This window comes from Melanotaenia boesemani, chromosome 11 (genome assembly GCF_017639745.1).
Source record: "Melanotaenia boesemani isolate fMelBoe1 chromosome 11, fMelBoe1.pri, whole genome shotgun sequence".
Taxonomy (NCBI): domain Eukaryota; kingdom Metazoa; phylum Chordata; class Actinopteri; order Atheriniformes; family Melanotaeniidae; genus Melanotaenia; species Melanotaenia boesemani.
The window spans coordinates 2,040,033-2,057,190 of record NC_055692.1 but is presented as its reverse complement, the minus strand read 5'-3'; the positions used below and the strand labels follow the sequence as shown (position 1 = coordinate 2,057,190).

The 17,158-nt window shown below is 44.1% G+C and overlaps 1 protein-coding gene across 3 annotated transcripts in view; it reads left to right on the top strand.

Moving 5' to 3' along the window:
- ddr2l (discoidin domain receptor family, member 2, like) overlaps window positions 1-17,158 on the top strand; it is a 50,377-nt gene that overhangs the window by 3,550 nt on the left and 29,669 nt on the right. The window contains exon 1 of one of the 3 annotated variants that reach the window (XM_041998885.1): window positions 8,917-8,946. The exons of the other annotated variants lie outside the window; for them this stretch is intronic. The gene's annotated coding sequence lies outside the window, so the exon portion shown is untranslated. Of the gene's footprint in view, window positions 1-8,916; window positions 8,947-17,158 lie in introns of those variants that run through there. 3 annotated transcript variants of the gene reach the window in all.

The window sequence follows — 17,158 nt, the reverse complement described above, 5'->3', positions numbered from 1 at the left end:
TTCCCTCAGACGAGGAGACGGTCTGAAACCGAGTCCAGTCATCGCTGATGGATTTCTCCAAGTTTTTATTTAACACAGTTTAGCTTCAGTAGCGTCAAGCGTCAGTGGCGTCACCATGGTTACCTACAATTGCTTTTTATGCATCATGAGCAGTGAGTTTACTGAACACCTGGCAGCCAATCAGAGAGCAGGATTTCAGATTCTTCTTCTTCTTTAAAGAAGTTGGCAGCGTTACCAGAAGCTGTGTGTGTGTGTGTGTGTGTGTGTGTGTTGACATGTGAATGTAAAAAATATCTTTTTTTTTTCTTTTTCTACACCATAATTACAAGGTTGTTTTTTTGTTCAGTTTTTTTTTATTTAAACTTTTAGTCTGAACATAAAAACCTCTACATGGGTACAAACCCGCTCCCAGACGGACCTTTTCTTGCTCTTCAGTAACACAAACATGAGAAACAAAGCGACAGCAGGGACGTAAACCCAGCTGAGAATCAGATACAGCTGCTGACGCAGTAATAACGTGAGACACAGTTTAGTTTACAACTCGTCCACGTTCTGCCTCGAGGTTTCCATCTGCTCCACAGTAAGCCGGCCTTCCTCTGCGGCGCGACCGCCATCTTCTCACTAGCCTTCACCAGGTGGTTCGGAAGCGCTGCTCATCACGTCGAGTGGGTTTGAGGTTTTCTGGAACATGAAACCCAACGTGACGACGAATCACATGTTTTGTTGTAACCAGGATTTTTGCTGCTTGCAGTGTTGCTTTAATCAGGTTTTCTCGTAGTTTTCTTGCAGCTCTTACGGCTCCTCAGACGTCCGGCCAGTCTCAGGGTTTGTCTTCTAATCCAGCGCACGGCCTCCATGGTGTCGCATTGAGCTAAACTTCAATCTGAGCTCATTAAAAAGTGAAAACGGAGCCAGGAAGTGAGAGAATAGGCTGCGACTTTCTCCTCATGATGTCAGCTGTTTGTTCGTTAAAAGTCAGCTGATCGTGTTGTTTATCTCAAATCTTTTTAAATTCTTTTCTTTGTTTTTGTTCACAACATCTTAACCAGCAGCTGGATGGTGACAGAACATTTTATTAGTTTATTTTTAGGAATTGCTGCTATGTTTGGCAGTTGCTCGGGGCCCTCATGGCATTTTGTACTGGTTGTTATGGCAACAGAACCGAGGAAGCCTGGAAGTGAATACAGCGAGACATTCAGGAACATGTGCAGGCTGTTTAGTCCGGACTTTCACTGGTATCTGTTTACACGCTTCAGCAGGGCTTCAGTGTAGGAGGCAGGAAGTAAACTAAAGAAACGATCCGTTGGGAAGATCCGATGAGTTTCCTTTAGTTCATATATGTAAACGTAAGGAGTGAAATCGTCTATAAAGTTCCTCCATGAGTTTTGTTGAACTAAATATCAGAAGAAAATTAAACCAAAATGTTGGTCCAGCTCATTTTAATCCAGTTAAAAAAATCCAATATATGATCCATATCAGTCCAACTGTGTTCATACACCCTCCATAAGGACCAGAACCAGGAAGGAAAACCTCCATCAGGACCAGAACCAGGAAGGACGGCAATCTTCCTGGACCGGGTCGGGGTGGACAGGACAGGAAAGAGGGTGAACCAGCAGCAGAACTCTGATCCAGAGGAAGAGGAAGAGAAACACATGAATGAACAACGTCAGATGTTTCTACATGGAGAGTAAAGAGAGCAGAGAGGAGCCCAGTGCATCATGGGACGTCCCCCAGCAGAGATGAGCCCGGTGCATCATGGGACGTCCCCCAGCAGAGATGAGCCCGGTGCATCATGGGACGTCCCCCAGCAGAGATGAGCCCGGTGCATCATGGGACGTCCCCCAGCAGAGATGAGCCCGGTGCATCATGGGACGTCCCCCAGCAGAGATGAGCCCGGTGCATCATGGGACGTCCCCCAGCAGAGATGAGCCCGGTGCATCATGGGACGTCCCCAAGCAGAGAGGAGCCCAGTGCATCATGGGACGTCCCCCAGCAGAGATGAGCCCGGTGCATCATGGGACGTCCCCCAGCAGAGAGGAGCCCAGTGCATCATGGGACGTCCCCCAGCAGAGAGGAGCCCAGTGCATCATGGGACGTCCTCCACCAGCCTCGGCCTCTAGCAGCCGGAAAGGATGGATCAGGGTCACCAAGCCGGACCTGCTCTAAGATTTATCAGGAAGGAAAGTTTGAAGATGATCTGAAGGTGGAGAGGGTCTGATACCTGATGCCAGACTGGGAACCGGTTCCACAGAGAGGGGTCTGGTTCTGGTTCCTGAAGTCTGTATAAATCTGATTGGTGGAAAGTCTGACAGGAAGTGGCTTCATCATCATGTCCAGGTCTAAATAGAGGTCTCTTAGCAACATAGTAGTGATGGTGATGTTTTTATGATGAAATGTGATAAATAAAGCTGTTATCATGGATCATTGTGGATTTACCAGATAGTCTCTGAATAAAACTACATTTAGTGGCTGGATAGTAAACCTCCTGGACGGGATAAAAACCTGGAAAACCTCCGTAGATCAGCTAAAGGGTGATGGTGCTAGGAGATCTGGTGGAGTTTTAAGGGTTAAAAGACGTTGGGACAGTCGGTGGACTAAAATCATCCTTGTTGAAACTACAGCTCTGGACCCGGTGCTGGTTCTGGAGGTATTTCATGGTCGCCGTGCAGATTGACTGAATGCTTTCTTGGTAAATTAGCTGATGGATGAGTCGTGATGGCTGGGACTCAAACAGGCTAATCGTCACGTCTTTTTGCTGCCTGGTCCCTGCAGGTACGTCTGACCAGCTTTGTGTTTGCTTTACGAGGCGGTAAAAATCAGGTTTATTGTCTCTGGGAGAGACGGAGCAACTCGGAGTTCTAGAGAGCTTCCGGCTGATTTCACAACAACAGGCCGACAGCTCCGTTCACCCAGGAAACCAAACCATGGATGTCCTGTTGGCTCGCCGCCCGGCCCACCGCCCAGCCCACCACCCGGCTCCAGCCCGCACCGGAGAAGTTGTTTATACTTCTACAGATGACATAATATCTGTTGTTCTTTACTTTAATTTCTGTTAAACCTTCACTGAACCGGATCTTCAGATTAAAAGTCCGGTAGAATGATGGACTTTCCCTGGTTCGAGTGGCAGGTCTTGTTCCGGAGGCTGATGTCTGCTGGCAGGAATGACCTCCTGCATCTTTCTGTCCGCCAGAGAACTCGAAGAAGCCTCTGACTGAACACTGTTGTGTTATGGAGCAGGGTTCTCACGTCTCTACTGCCATTTAAACTAGCTGACAGGAACGATTACAGTTTGATCTTTCTACCTTTATTGAACTGAAATACAACTCAAAGCAAACTTGTTGCATTTTTGTGCTTTAATGAGCTCATTTCTCATTTTCATTAGAAATAAAACTCAGGAAAATGAAGTTTACTGAAGTAGAGATCGTGGTATTTCTGACCTTCAGGAAATTACTGGTAATTATTCATTCTCATCAATAATATTTACACGACCAACCAGGGGTTGTTTTCCAGTACACACCGGTCCGTAGTCCATCCAGCTAACACGTAGTTTAACTGGCATGACGCAAGAGATCATCACAAAGATGTTTACATATCACATGTATGTGAAACTGCACATACAGACACTGAGAGCTCATGGAGTAAAACCAGGCTCTGACAAGAACACGTTTAAAAGCTCAAACCAGGCTTAGAAACACAAAATCTACTAAAAGTTAGATTTTTTTTTTACAGAAAAAACATTTTGATTTAAAACTGATGAGTCATGAAATGATGCAGTGAAAAAATAAATTAAAAGAAAATAAATGTAAAGTTTGTTTAGATATTTAAATATTAACATTTATTTAAACTCTTCATTGCCTGACCCGGCGATCTGCAGCCGGAAGGACGAACCAGACCAACCTCACTGATGAACATCTGCTTTCGTCCTCAGAGACACTCACAGGACTCTTTTACCTCAGCTGCACCCACAGCCAAAACTCTGACGGACTGCTGGGAGTTTGTTCCAGTATTTACTGATCTCCATCCATCCAGCCGTTTTCATGGTCATGTGACACCCGTCTGCACCCTGGATGGGTGTCAGTCCATCATCGGGCCAACATGGAGGCAGACAAACGGAAACCCCCGTTAGCCTCACATCATGTTTTTAGACTACAGGAGGAACCTGGAGAGCAAAGTCCAGGTCTGAGCCGAGACCTTCTGGTCCACCGCGCAGCCCGCATCACAGGACATTAACTATCTAAATATTTGGAAGGAACTCTGTTGACTTCGTAGCGGCTTTCACAGTGTCCTTTAACTACCAAGGTGTCGGCTAAATGTTCCAGTTAATGATGGCGCTCCTGAAGCCTCTAACCTCTGCCACGCTAACGTACACCAAGAGGACAGGTGTCACTTCCCGGCCGGAAGGCCTGTTTTACAAAGACGCTGCAGCCTGATGGAGTCTGGCTCGGAGGGAGAAACTTAACAGGATGATCTCAGTGAACTCTGGCTTCCCAATAAAAGATCTTTGGACTCATCTTGATATCTCCAGTATTAGATCCAGACCTCCTGTAACATCTATCCAGCTCAGCCTGGAGCCAATAAAACCATCTGTTCATTATGCTTTAGTGGAGCTGTGTCATGCATGTTAGCTGCAGACGTACAGGAAGGTCTGTCAATACATCCTTCCAGGGAAATCCTCCACAAGTTTATAAAAACGTTTCCAGAGAGGTCACTGATTCACCACGTTAAGACCCGGATCTCTCATAAAGCTTTTTAAGCTGCAAAGCTCTTTTCTGTCTATAAACAACACTTTAACCCACAAACACTCACAGGAAGCTGTGAAAATGGTTCCTGGATGAGTGTGCAGACAGGAGCAGATGAATGGGAATGAGTGTGTTGAGTTTCCATCAGCTGCAGCCGCACCTCGTTAAATCATGAAGGAACCACACGGAGACCACAGTTAGAGGCAGCCGGGACATCGTCCTCCTCCAGCCGGGACATCGTCCTCCAGCCGCACCTCGTTAAATCATGAAGGAACCACACGGAGACCACAGTTAGAGGCACGCGTGATGAAGAGGACGAGGAAGAGGGCCGAACATGGCAGCCGACGCAGCTTGAAGGTGATACAGAGTCATGAGCTCTAACTGGAGTCTCAGCCGGGACATCGTCCTCCAGCAGGGACATCGTCCTCCAGCCGGGACATCGTCCTCCAGCAGGGACATCGTCCTCTAGGCGGGACATCGTCCTCCAGCAGGGACATCGTCCTCCAGCCGGGACATCGTCCTCCAGCAGGGACATCGTGCTCCAGGCGGGACATTGTCCTCCAGCAGGGACATCGTCCTCCAGCCGGGACATCGTCCTCCAGCAGGGACATCGTCCTCCAGCCGGGACATCGTCCTCCAGCAGGGACATCGTCCTCCAGCCGGGACATCGTCCTCCAGCAGGGACATCGTCCTCCAGCCTGTGTAAACAGGCCTGAGTGAGACGGAAGATTGCGTTTTAAGAAAATTCAACTTTGGAGCCGTTCTCAAACCTTTGCAGTGTCCTCCACCTTTGTTACCATGGAAACAAGAGGCCAAAACTCAACTAATCTCCGTCCTGTCGTCTCTGTCTAAATGGGGCCTTGGACAGTGGTCACAGGATGAGCCATCAGGCGGTTAGCGGGAGGACAAATTCCCTCATCATGTCCAGCTCTGCAGAGGCTAACGAGGCTCTCATTAGATTCAGGCGTGTTGGAGAAAGAACACGTCTAGAAGTTACAGGGGAGTAGATCTGGAGGAGCAGACTTGGGCCTCCTGCCATAAACTAAATGAGATCACATGCAGGTATGAATTAAGATCGTCTTTCTTTTTCCAGTTAGCTGCGCTGCTCATGCAGACTTACTGTTAGATGTGATAATCTAACGTTCCTGCAGGTTCAGCCTCGTGGGTCTGTTGGGTGATGACCTCCAGACAGATGAGCTCCTCGCTCCCTCCACCTGCACCCACTGAATTATGATACCCCACATACCTGGATCTGTTTGTGTGTTAGCATGTAGCTGCACACATGTGCACAGCTTGGGCGTAAGGACATATCTCGTTGGCATGTGTGTGCACTGGAAGATTCTGGAGAGTTAAGCTGCAGCGTTTTGAGTGATTTTAGTTTGTGGAAAGATTTAAAGTCTCATTGTGAAACCCAAAGAGGCTTCATTCATTCCAGCTAGAGGATGTAAATGTAGACGTAGGATTTCTCTCGTTGTCCAGGCGACGCTACAGATGGAGTAAAAGTACCAGCAGCATTTAAATGGAAAGATTTAAAAGTAAAAATACAAATATTCCTGAAAGTCCTTCCCTGTTCAGTTATGTGCTGCATCAGTGTGTAACGAGCATTTTACTGTTGGAGCTTCTGGTGGCCAACCTGGGGACGGGGCCCCTCCATTTAGTCACATGACTGCTTCCAGAGGTCATGACATTAATGGAAGAAAACGTCGAGTTCTGATACACAATCTGTTTTCATTTTTAACCCTTCCTAACGTCTGCTGCAGCTCCAGGTACAGCGAGGTAACTCCTGTGGCTTGGACATGGAAATAAAACCGCTCCAGGACGACCTGGACCTTCCTGCCTCCGGTTTTTCCTTCACACTTTCACGCCATCCAAATGAGCTCCGCGTTCCCGTTGATCGTGTTTGCCTCGGCGTCTCCCGTCAGGTCAAAGCTCTGCATGATAAATCAAGCGCGCCTCACATTCTTCAGATGCCAGCAGCTCTTTTTTAAACCAGCTGCTGCTCTGCTTCAGACTCGTAAGGTCACGCTGGCATGTTGGCGTGTGCTGATGTACCGTGTCAGTTCTGCACACAGAACGCTGAACTCAGCATCCAGCCGAGTCCTGGACCAGCACAGACCTATGGTTACACTCTAAAGTCTCCTTTAAACTTATTGAACTAATCATGCACACACTCATAAGACAACCATGTGTGACCCCGTGTGGTTTCGCACATGTGAAACACATGTAACACACAAATTCCGTACGTAATGTCTTAGGTTTAACATGTTCTGATATGGGTTTCACATATTAGATAGGTAGGAAGGTAGGTAGCTAGGTACACTACCGTTCAAAAGTTTGGGGTCACTTTGCCATGGGATTCAATAGGGAAGTGACCCCAAACTTTTGAACGGTAGTGTAGGTAGGTAGGATGGTAGGATGGTAGGTAGATAGATAGATAGATAGATAGATAGATATTGTTTCTCATGTGCAAATCGTGTTTCACATGGGTTCCACATATGTGTAACGTGCACACCTGCATGGGGTCACATGTGGTTCCTCTGCAGCTGGAGGGATGCTGTTCTGATGCACAGATTTGTTTCATCAGGAGAAACTGGATGCACGGTGTAGGTCGGCAGCATTCGGAGGAAAACCTGCTGAAGTGAAGCAGGCTGCTGCTGCTGCTGCTGCTGCTGCTGCTGCTGAAGCTGCTGCTGAAGCTGCTGCTGCTGCTGCTGCTGTTGCTGCTGCTGCTGCTGTTGCTGAAGCTGCTGCTGCTGCTGAAGCTGCTGCTGAAGCTGCTGCTGCTGCTGAAGCTGCTGCTGCTGCTGCTGAAGCTGCTGCTGCTGCTGAAGCTGCTGCTGAAGCTGCTGCTGCTGCTGAAGCTGCTGCTGAAGCTGCTGCTGCTGCTGAAGCTGCTGCTGAAGCTGCTGCTGCTGCTGCTGAAGCTGCTGCTGCTGCTGAAGCTGCTGCTGAAGCTGCTGCTGCTGCTGAAGCTGCTGCTGAAGCTGCTGCTGCTGAACGCGGCTAAATTTAGTTTAATGATGCCATGTGAGTCTGATTAGAAAATCTGTTTGTGTATCTAATTATGGAAGTTTTATTCCTGTTGCCGTCTTTCTGTTGCTTCTGCTGACAAGCAGCTGGAATTCTGTCCAGTTTAACAGCGTCTGGACCCAACCAGGTCAGACCGGCTGGGAAGCCGCTCAGCACCACGTTATAAAACACCTCTGCAGGTATTATGTCACCTGCTTTACGGATCACATCGCCTACATGGAGGCAGTTATTTACAGCACAGTTACAATCATCCTTCTCCGGTAAATTCCCGGTTGATGGAGCCGGTAACGGCAAACAGCTTTATCTACATATTACTGTTTGTTAAGAATCAGACCCTTTTCATTGCAGCGTGTCCCTTCTTTTTCCTGCTGTGATCTTTTCAAGAAACAGAAAATCTCGTAGTTTGATGACTCAGCAGAAAGTAAAGACTCCCATAGAGCCGGGATCACCGACTGTTGACCAGTGTCCTGCAGGTTTTAGATGTTACCCTGCTGCAACACGCCTGATTGATATTAACTGGTCGTTAAGATGAATGTGCAGCGATTGAAAATAAACTGTTCCATTTTATTTGAATCCGGTGAATTGCAGCAGGGAAACATCTAAAACCTGCAGGACGCTGGTGCAGGAGATCTAGAGTTGGTGATCCCATCTGGGAAAGAGCCACAAAAAAGCAGCTAGTCTTGATTTTAGTGGGAAATATGTGAGATTTCTGCTTTTAAAAGCTGGCATGGCTTCTCTGGAGCAGGTATGACTTCAGCCGACCGCTCTGGAAACTGGTGCTTGTAGAAACATTTGTATATTTATTTTATGTGTAAACAAGAGATGATGCAGTTTGTTTTGCCCTGGTTGAGTTTGTTTGTGTGCGTCGTGCATGCACTTCTCTTCTGTTTTGCTCTCGGTGAACTCTGCCTCATTCACTCCATCAAGCAGAGAGCAAGAGACATGCAGATTCCTGTGTGCAACAGTCAGAGAGAGAGAGCGAGTGGGAGAAAGGCATGTACATTCCAGTGTGTTTGTGTGAGCGAGAGTCATAGGGACAGACAGGAGGAGAGAGAGCTCCGGGTTGCGTTGAATGTTAGGAATGTTGAGGCTTTTGGCTTCAGTTTGTTCTGACGGAGGAGCCGGAGGAAAGAAAGCGGGATAGAGGGAAGCGAGAAGGAATCAGACAAAAGCGACAGTAAGGAAGAGTTGAAGGAAACAAAGAGGAGAAAATGTTATCGTATTTAAAGCACAAACAACAGAGCTGGGAAACCGTAGTTACCACCATCTGAATCTGAAATTTCCTGATAATAAACCAGGGCTGTGTGTTTTGTAGTAGAGTACACAAACAAGAACTCATTAGCGTTTAATAGAAGGGGCTCGTGGGTTTATCCCCCGTACTGTTTCTAACCTCTTACAGGAGGAGGTGGACCCCCACGGGGAAGCTGGATTTCATCTTTGTTCTTTTACTGATGATGTGAATCTGGTGGCTTCATAAGCGATTAAAAAAAAAGATCAGGATATATTTTCTCATTTTGTCCGATCACAATTTTTTTATGCTACCAGTTTTCAAGCGTCTGTACTGAATTTTACTAACATACAAAGTAAAAAACAAAGGACATTAAATAGGATCAGCATCTTCATGAATAAGAAGGATGAAGTCTTACTTGCTGGCTTCTGTTCATCGCTGTGAAGAAACAGATGCAGCAGCTCAAACTCGGATATGTCAGGTAGCATCAGTACTAGCGTAACTTCGTTTCTAAAAACCAGAAGATGGATATGTAAATGTAAGGCTGGAAAACTACCAGTATCTCCATAAATAAAGAGGATAAAGTGTTTTTACTGGATTCGGTTCACCAGTGTGACAAGGTACCTACATGCCTCTGAGAGCAATAGATAGAACGATGGACGTCTGGACGTTTGGCTTTAAAGAATCCAGTCAAATCCTACACCCTCTGCACATATGCTATACCCTCTGACTGGGAATGCTGGTGTAGTATTCCCTCTGACTGGGAATGCTGGTGTAGTATTCCCTCTGACTGGGAATGCTGGTGTAGTATTCCCTCTGACTGGGAATGCTGGTGTAGTATTCCCTCTGACTGGGAATGCTGGTGTAGTAGTATTTCCTCTGGCTGGGAATGCTGGTGTAGTATTCCCTCTGACTGGGAATGCTGGTGTAGTAGTATTTCCTCTGGCTGGGAATGCTGGTGTAGTAGTATTCCCTCTGGCTGTGAATGCTGGTGTAGTAGTATTCCCTCTGACTGGGAATGCTGGTGTAGTCGTATTCCCTCTGGCTGTGAATGCTGGTGTAGTAGTATTCCCTCTGGCTGTGAATGCTGGTGTAGTAGTATTCCCTCTGACTGGGAATGCTGGTGTAGTAGTATTTCCTCTGGCTGGGAATGCTGGTGTAGTAGTATTTCCTCTGGCTGTGAATGCTGGTGTAGTAGTATTCCCTCTGACTTTGAATGCTGGTGTAGTAGTATTTCCTCTGACTGGGAATGCTGGTGTAGTAGTATTTCCTCTGGCTGTGAATGCTGGTGTAGTAGTATTTCCTCTGGCTGTGAATGCTGGTGTAGTAGTATTTCCTCTGGCTGTGAATGCTGGTGTAGTAGTATTCCCTCTGACTGGGAATGCTGGTGTAGTAGTATTTCCTCTGGCTGTGAATGCTGGTGTAGTAGTATTTCCTCTGGCTGTGAATGCTGGTGTAGTAGTATTTCCTCTGGCTGGGAATGCTGGTGTAGTAGTATTTCCTCTGGCTGTGAATGCTGGTGTAGTAGTATTTCCTCTGGCTGTGAATGCTGGTGTAGTAGTATTTCCTCTGGCTGGGAATGCTGGTGTAGTAGTATTTCCTCTGACTGGGAATGCTGGTGTAGTAGTATTTCCTCTGGCTGGGAATGCTGGTGTAGTAGTATTCCCTCTGGCTGTGAATGCTGGTGTAGTAGTATTTCCTCTGGCTGTGAATGCTGGTGTAGTAGTATTCCCTCTGGCTGTGAATGCTGGTGTAGTAGTATTTCCTCTGGCTGTGAATGCTGGTGTAGTAGTATTTCCTCTGACTGTGAATGCTGGTGTAGTAGTATTCCCTCTGACTGGGAATGCTGGTGTAGTAGTATTTCCTCTGGCTGGGAATGCTGGTGTAGTAGTATTTCCTCTGGCTGGGAATGCTGGTGTAGTAGTATTCCCTCTGGCTGGGAATGCTGGTGTAGTAGTATTTCCTCTGGCTGGGAATGCTGGTGTAGTAGTATTTCCTCTGGCTGGGAATGCTGGTGTAGTAGTATTCCCTCTGGCTGGGAATGCTGGTGTAGTAGTATTTCCTCTGGCTGGGAATGCTGGTGTAGTAGTATTTCCTCTGACTGGGAATGCTGGTGTAGTAGTATTTCCTCTGGCTGGGAATGCTGGTGTAGTAGTATTTCCGTACTGATATTCTCCATCCTTGTACTTTAGGGCTGGGCGATTATTCGGATTTTAATCACAATTCCGATCTGGGTTTTCAACGATTATAAAAAGGAAATGATTATTTTTGTCCACACGGGGGCGACGCGACACAAGAAAATAGAAAAATGTTAAATTTTTGTGAGTCGCGACTAAATAATCCACCAGCTCCCAGAGACACAGAGAGACAAACGTTATAAACACAGTGAACAACCGGGATTTAAAAAACTCATCAACACTCTGGAGAAACGGCGTCGCTGCCGTCTGGTCTCCATGTTAGTGGAGCGTCTCCTGCCCTGGATGATGAGGATGATGAGGGTGGTGTGAAGGACGTGGCTACAGTCCAACGTTACGGACCTGTGGTCGAGCCGCACCATAGAGCCGGATAGAAACGTTTCATTTCAACGTGAAAACAAAATGTCTCCACTCACTTTTTCCAGAATGTAGCTGCTGGTCTGAGACAAACTAGAGCTACGAGGACCTGGAGGAAAGAAAGGAGTCTGGATCATCACAGACAAGCTTCAAATGTCACCCCGACCCCCCCGCACTCTCTCTAATCGTGTTAAATAATCAAGATCTCAATTTCAATCAGAATAATCGTGATTGTTATTTTTCCTTTAATCGAGCAGCCTGATTGTACAGCATCTTGTTCCAGTAGCCCACTTCTCATCAGCATGTCCTGGTTCCCAGCGCCTGACCTGAAGTCAGTGTGGCTCGTTTGTCTACCCCGAGTTATTTGGTGGCTTTTCGAGCCGGATCGATGCCCCTTACTTTCTGTTGTGTATAAGTACAGATGCTAAAGCTGATGTACGTCTGAACTCAAGCTGCAGAGCTCGGTGATGACTGGATGCAGACAAGAATCCTGTTGTGTTGTTGTGAGTTGAGCCCCTGATTACATAATGTACACTGAGGAGGTCAGATGTTGGACTGAATTCTTGTTAACTTTTTAACAGCTGTATTACAGCCATGAACATGTTTCGTGAGCAGTTTAGACTGAAATACCTACACGAATGTGCTTTTTAGTGAAGTTGTTATGGTGCTGGTGATGAGCGTCTACAGAACAAGTTCCTACTGGACCCTCTCTTTGTGTCTTTGTCTCCTCTGAATTGCTTTTCCTGTGACTCTCCCTCCATGTTTTTTTCTTTCCCCTGCAGTCATGTGATTTTGCTGTAGAGATGAGCAACGGTGCAGGAATCTGAGCTGCAGCCAACACATTACATAAAGCCCCCTCTCTCCCCGGCTCCCCAGTCACTGCCAGAAATAAATGGGAAGCAGTGCTGCTGCAGCTCGGCTGAAGTGAATGAACTCACTTCCTGAAGGAACAACAGAGATTTACAGACAAAAAGGCAGATTGTTTCAAGGACTCACTGTTTCCTCAGCTGTTAATGAGCAGTATGTATGTGAGGAGTAAGATAGTAATCAAACCTGCACATTGTCACTGCTTTGCATGATAAAGTTTTTTCCTAAACCACCTTCCTGCTAGCTTGTGTTTAATCAACATTTTCCCCACAGACATGTGAAGCCTGTGAGTTCAGATTTACAGAGAGCAGCAGCTGTCCACAGGGTTTCCCTTACATCGTAGTGTAGAGCAGTGTGGGAAGGTTGGCTTTGTTTGGTAAACATGAGATTTATGTGGTGTCTGTATCTAAGCTGCGTTCAAGCCCAGAACAGTTTTAAAGGGAAAGTTCTTGTCTGATTGTCTGTTTATGCTTTATTACCTCTCTTCTTACTGTAGCTGTGAGTGTTGCTAGTGGAGAAGCTGCAGGTTGTGTTTAGCTAAAGCAGCTTCATGTTAAAGGTTTGTCACCTGGCCCATGAATAAGTGTCTGGGACTGGTTGATTGCTGCTGCTTTGCCGGGCTTTACCAGGAAACCCTTCTTCTTTTATGACGATGCTCAGACTGCATGTTCTGGGTCGGTCGGCTGCGTAAAGTTGCCTCTCTGGTGGTGGTCCACCAGCAGCTGCCAACTATGTTGCTGCAGCATTTTCTTCATTTCAAAGACTCAAACAGTGTCTCGGTTGCTGCACCTGCATGTTGATATTTTGGGATGTTAGTTGTATTTTTTTGTGGTCTTAATGCAAACTTTCTTTACCACAGTAAAGTCAGTTCAGGTAAGTAGTTTAGTCCTGTAAGAGGTTACAATAGAAAACACGAACACATTAGAGACCATGGACAGGTGACGTTTGCATACTAGGTAATGTGTATATATATACATACATACATATATATGTGTGTGTGTGTTTTTTTATTGTACAGGCTCAAAGCTTAGAGAGACCTAACAATTTCTAAATGTCTCTGTGGACTTAAATGAGTTATTAAGTTCAAGCTTCCTTCTGCTCTCTTTCTCTCTCCCTCTTTCTCTTTCTCCGTCTCCTCTTCCGTCCTTTGTTCTCTTCACCTTTCCTCCATCTTTCTTCTCTTGCCTTCGTGTTTTCCCTGTTCTGTTTTCTCTCCCATCCTTCTTCTTTGTTTTCCTATCAGTTCTGTGCCAGCTGAGTTCCTTCTTCCTCTCTTTGTCTCATGTTTCGTTTTCTCTCCATCTTATTTTCCTGGTTTCATTCCTCCTCCGACTCAGTTGTTCTCTCATTGAATCAGCGTTCATCACTTCTAAACAAAAGCAGCAGCAAACTTTAAAGTTGAAGTTAAGAAGGTTTTCAGACACACGAGTTAAGAGCTTTGTGTGATTCCTCAGTGTAATTGCTGGTGAAGCAGAGCAGATTACACTGGACCCAAACAGCTGCCCATTTGTAGAGATTATGCAACAGCAAAGCACACGTTGTAACCCTGAACATAAGCTAATACTAACCCTGACCCCAAAACCAACTCCTAACCCTAAAAGGTCATTTAGTCCCTGTGGGGATAAAATTACTGTCCCTACATTAACAGGATGTCCCCACAAAGTTGGTTTGTGGTCTGGTTTTTTCCCATTGTGAAGGAAAACAAGTATACACACACACATCATCCATCTTTCCTTATAAACAATAAGACCTGGAGACCTCAGGCCCCCAGCAGTAGAACCACGACTCTGTGGGAGCAGGTCTGGATAATCACTCACATCTCTGTGTTTCTAGTTTCAGGATCAATTTGAATGTTTTCAGTCCTGGAAAAGAAAGAATCTCTTCAATATGAAGTCTGTTGATTGTTGACTTTATTGATAACATTTCTGATCAGACACTTGAGCCACTCACAGAAAAATCAGAGGAATCTTCCAGATGTTTGCTGAAGTTTGCAGGAACCATCAGTCATTTTGGACATTTTCTGAATGTTCGAGTGGACACGGGGAGAAAAGAAGGGAAAGTTTGGTGACATGCCATGAATACTGAAACAGAAGTTTCAGGGAACGTTCTGTGATAACTAAGGGGGAGGAAGTCTCTATGACCTTCAACATCTAAACTAAATTTGGCCGAGATCCATGAAGCTTCCTGTGGAACCTTCTCTAAACTTTGTCCTGCAGCAGCTGGAAATTAGGCAAACAATGAGTCAAAGTAACATAAAAATAAAATAGCAAACAGCACATACAGATCTGTACACCAAATATTAAACAACATGTACAGATCTGTACACCAAATAATAAACAACACATACAGATACACCAAATAATAAACAACACATACAGATCTATACACCAACTAATGAACAACACATACAGATCTGTACACCAAATAATAAACAACACGTACAGATCTATACACCAACTAATAAACAACACATACAGATCTATACACCAACTAATAAACAACACGTAGAGATCTATACACCAACTAATAAACAACACATACAGATCTATACACCAACTAATGAACAACACATACAGATCTGTACACCAAATAATAAACAACACGTACAGATCTATACACCAACTAATAAACAACACATACAGATCTATACACCAACTAATGAACAACACATACAGATCTATACACCAACTAATGAACAACACATACAGATCTGTACACCAAATAATAAACAACACGTAGAGATCTGTACACCAACTAATAAACAACACATACAGATCTGTACACCAAATAATAAACAACACGTACAGATCTATACACCAACTAATGAACAACACATACAGATCTGTACACCAAATAATAAACAACACGTAGAGATCTGTACACCAACTAATAAACAACACATACAGATCTATACACCAACTAATAAACAACACATACAGATCTATACACCAACTAATAAACAACACGTAGAGATCTATACACCAACTAATAAACAACATGTACAGATCTGTACACCAACTAATAAACAACACATACAGATCTATACACCAACTAATGAACAACACATACAGATCTGTACACCAAATAATAAACAACACGTAGAGATCTATACACCAACTAATAAACAACACATACAGATCTATACACCAACTAATAAACAACATGTACAGATCTATACACCAACTAATAAACAACATGTACAGATCTGTACACCAACTAATAAACAACACATACAGATCTATACACCAACTAATAAACAACACGTAGAGATCTATACACCAGCTAATAAACAACATGTACAGATCTATACACCAACTAATAAACAACATGTACAGATCTGTACACCAACTAATAAACAACACATACAGATCTATACACCAACTAATAAACAACACGTAGAGATCTATACACCAACTAATAAACAACATGTACAGATCTATACACCAACTAATAAACAACATGTACAGATCTGTACACCAACTAATAAACAACATGTACAGATCTGTACACCAACTAATAAACAACACATACAGATCTGTACACCAACTAATAAACAACACATACAGATCTGTACACCAACTAATAAACAACACATACAGATCTGTACACCAACTAATAAACAACACATACAGATCTGTACACCAACTAATAAACAACACGTACAGATCTGTACACCAAATAATAAACAACACGTACAGATCTGTACACCAAATAATAAACAACACATACAGATCTGTACACCAAATAATAAACAACACATACAGATCTGTACACCAACTAATAAACAACACATACAGATCTGTACACCAACTAATAAACAACACATACAGATCTGTACACCAAATAATAAACAACACGTACAGATCTATACACCAAATAATAAACAACACATACAGATCTGTACACCAAATAATAAACAACACATACAGATCTGTACACCAAATAATAAACAACACATACAGATCTGTACACCAAATAATAAACAACACGTACAGATCTGTACACCAAATAATAAACAACACATACAGATCTGTACACCAAATAATAAACAACACGTACAGATCTGTACACCAAATAATAAACAACACATACAGATCTGTACACCAAATAATAAACAACACATACAGATCTGTACACCAACTAATAAACAACACATACAGATCTGTACACCAAATAATAAACAACACATACAGATCTATACACCAAATAATAAACAACACATACAGATCTGTACACCAAATAATAAACAACACGTACAGATCTGTACACCAAATAATAAACAACACATACAGATCTATACACCAAATAATAAACAACACGTACAGATCTGTACACCAAATAATAAACAACACGTACAGATCTGTACACCAAATAATAAACAACACATACAGATCTATACACCAAATAATAAACAACACGTACAGATCTGTACACCAAATAATAAACAACACATACAGATCTATACACCAAATAATAAACAACACATACAGATCTGTACACCAAATAATAAACAACACATACAGATCTGTACACCAAATAATAAACAACACATACAGATCTGTACACCAAATAATAAACAACACATACAGATCTATACACCAAATAATAAACAACACGTACAGATCTGTACACCAAATAATAAACAACACATACAGATCTATACACCAAATAATAAACAACACATACAGATCTGTACACCAAATAATAAACAACACATACAGATCTGTACACCAAATAATAAA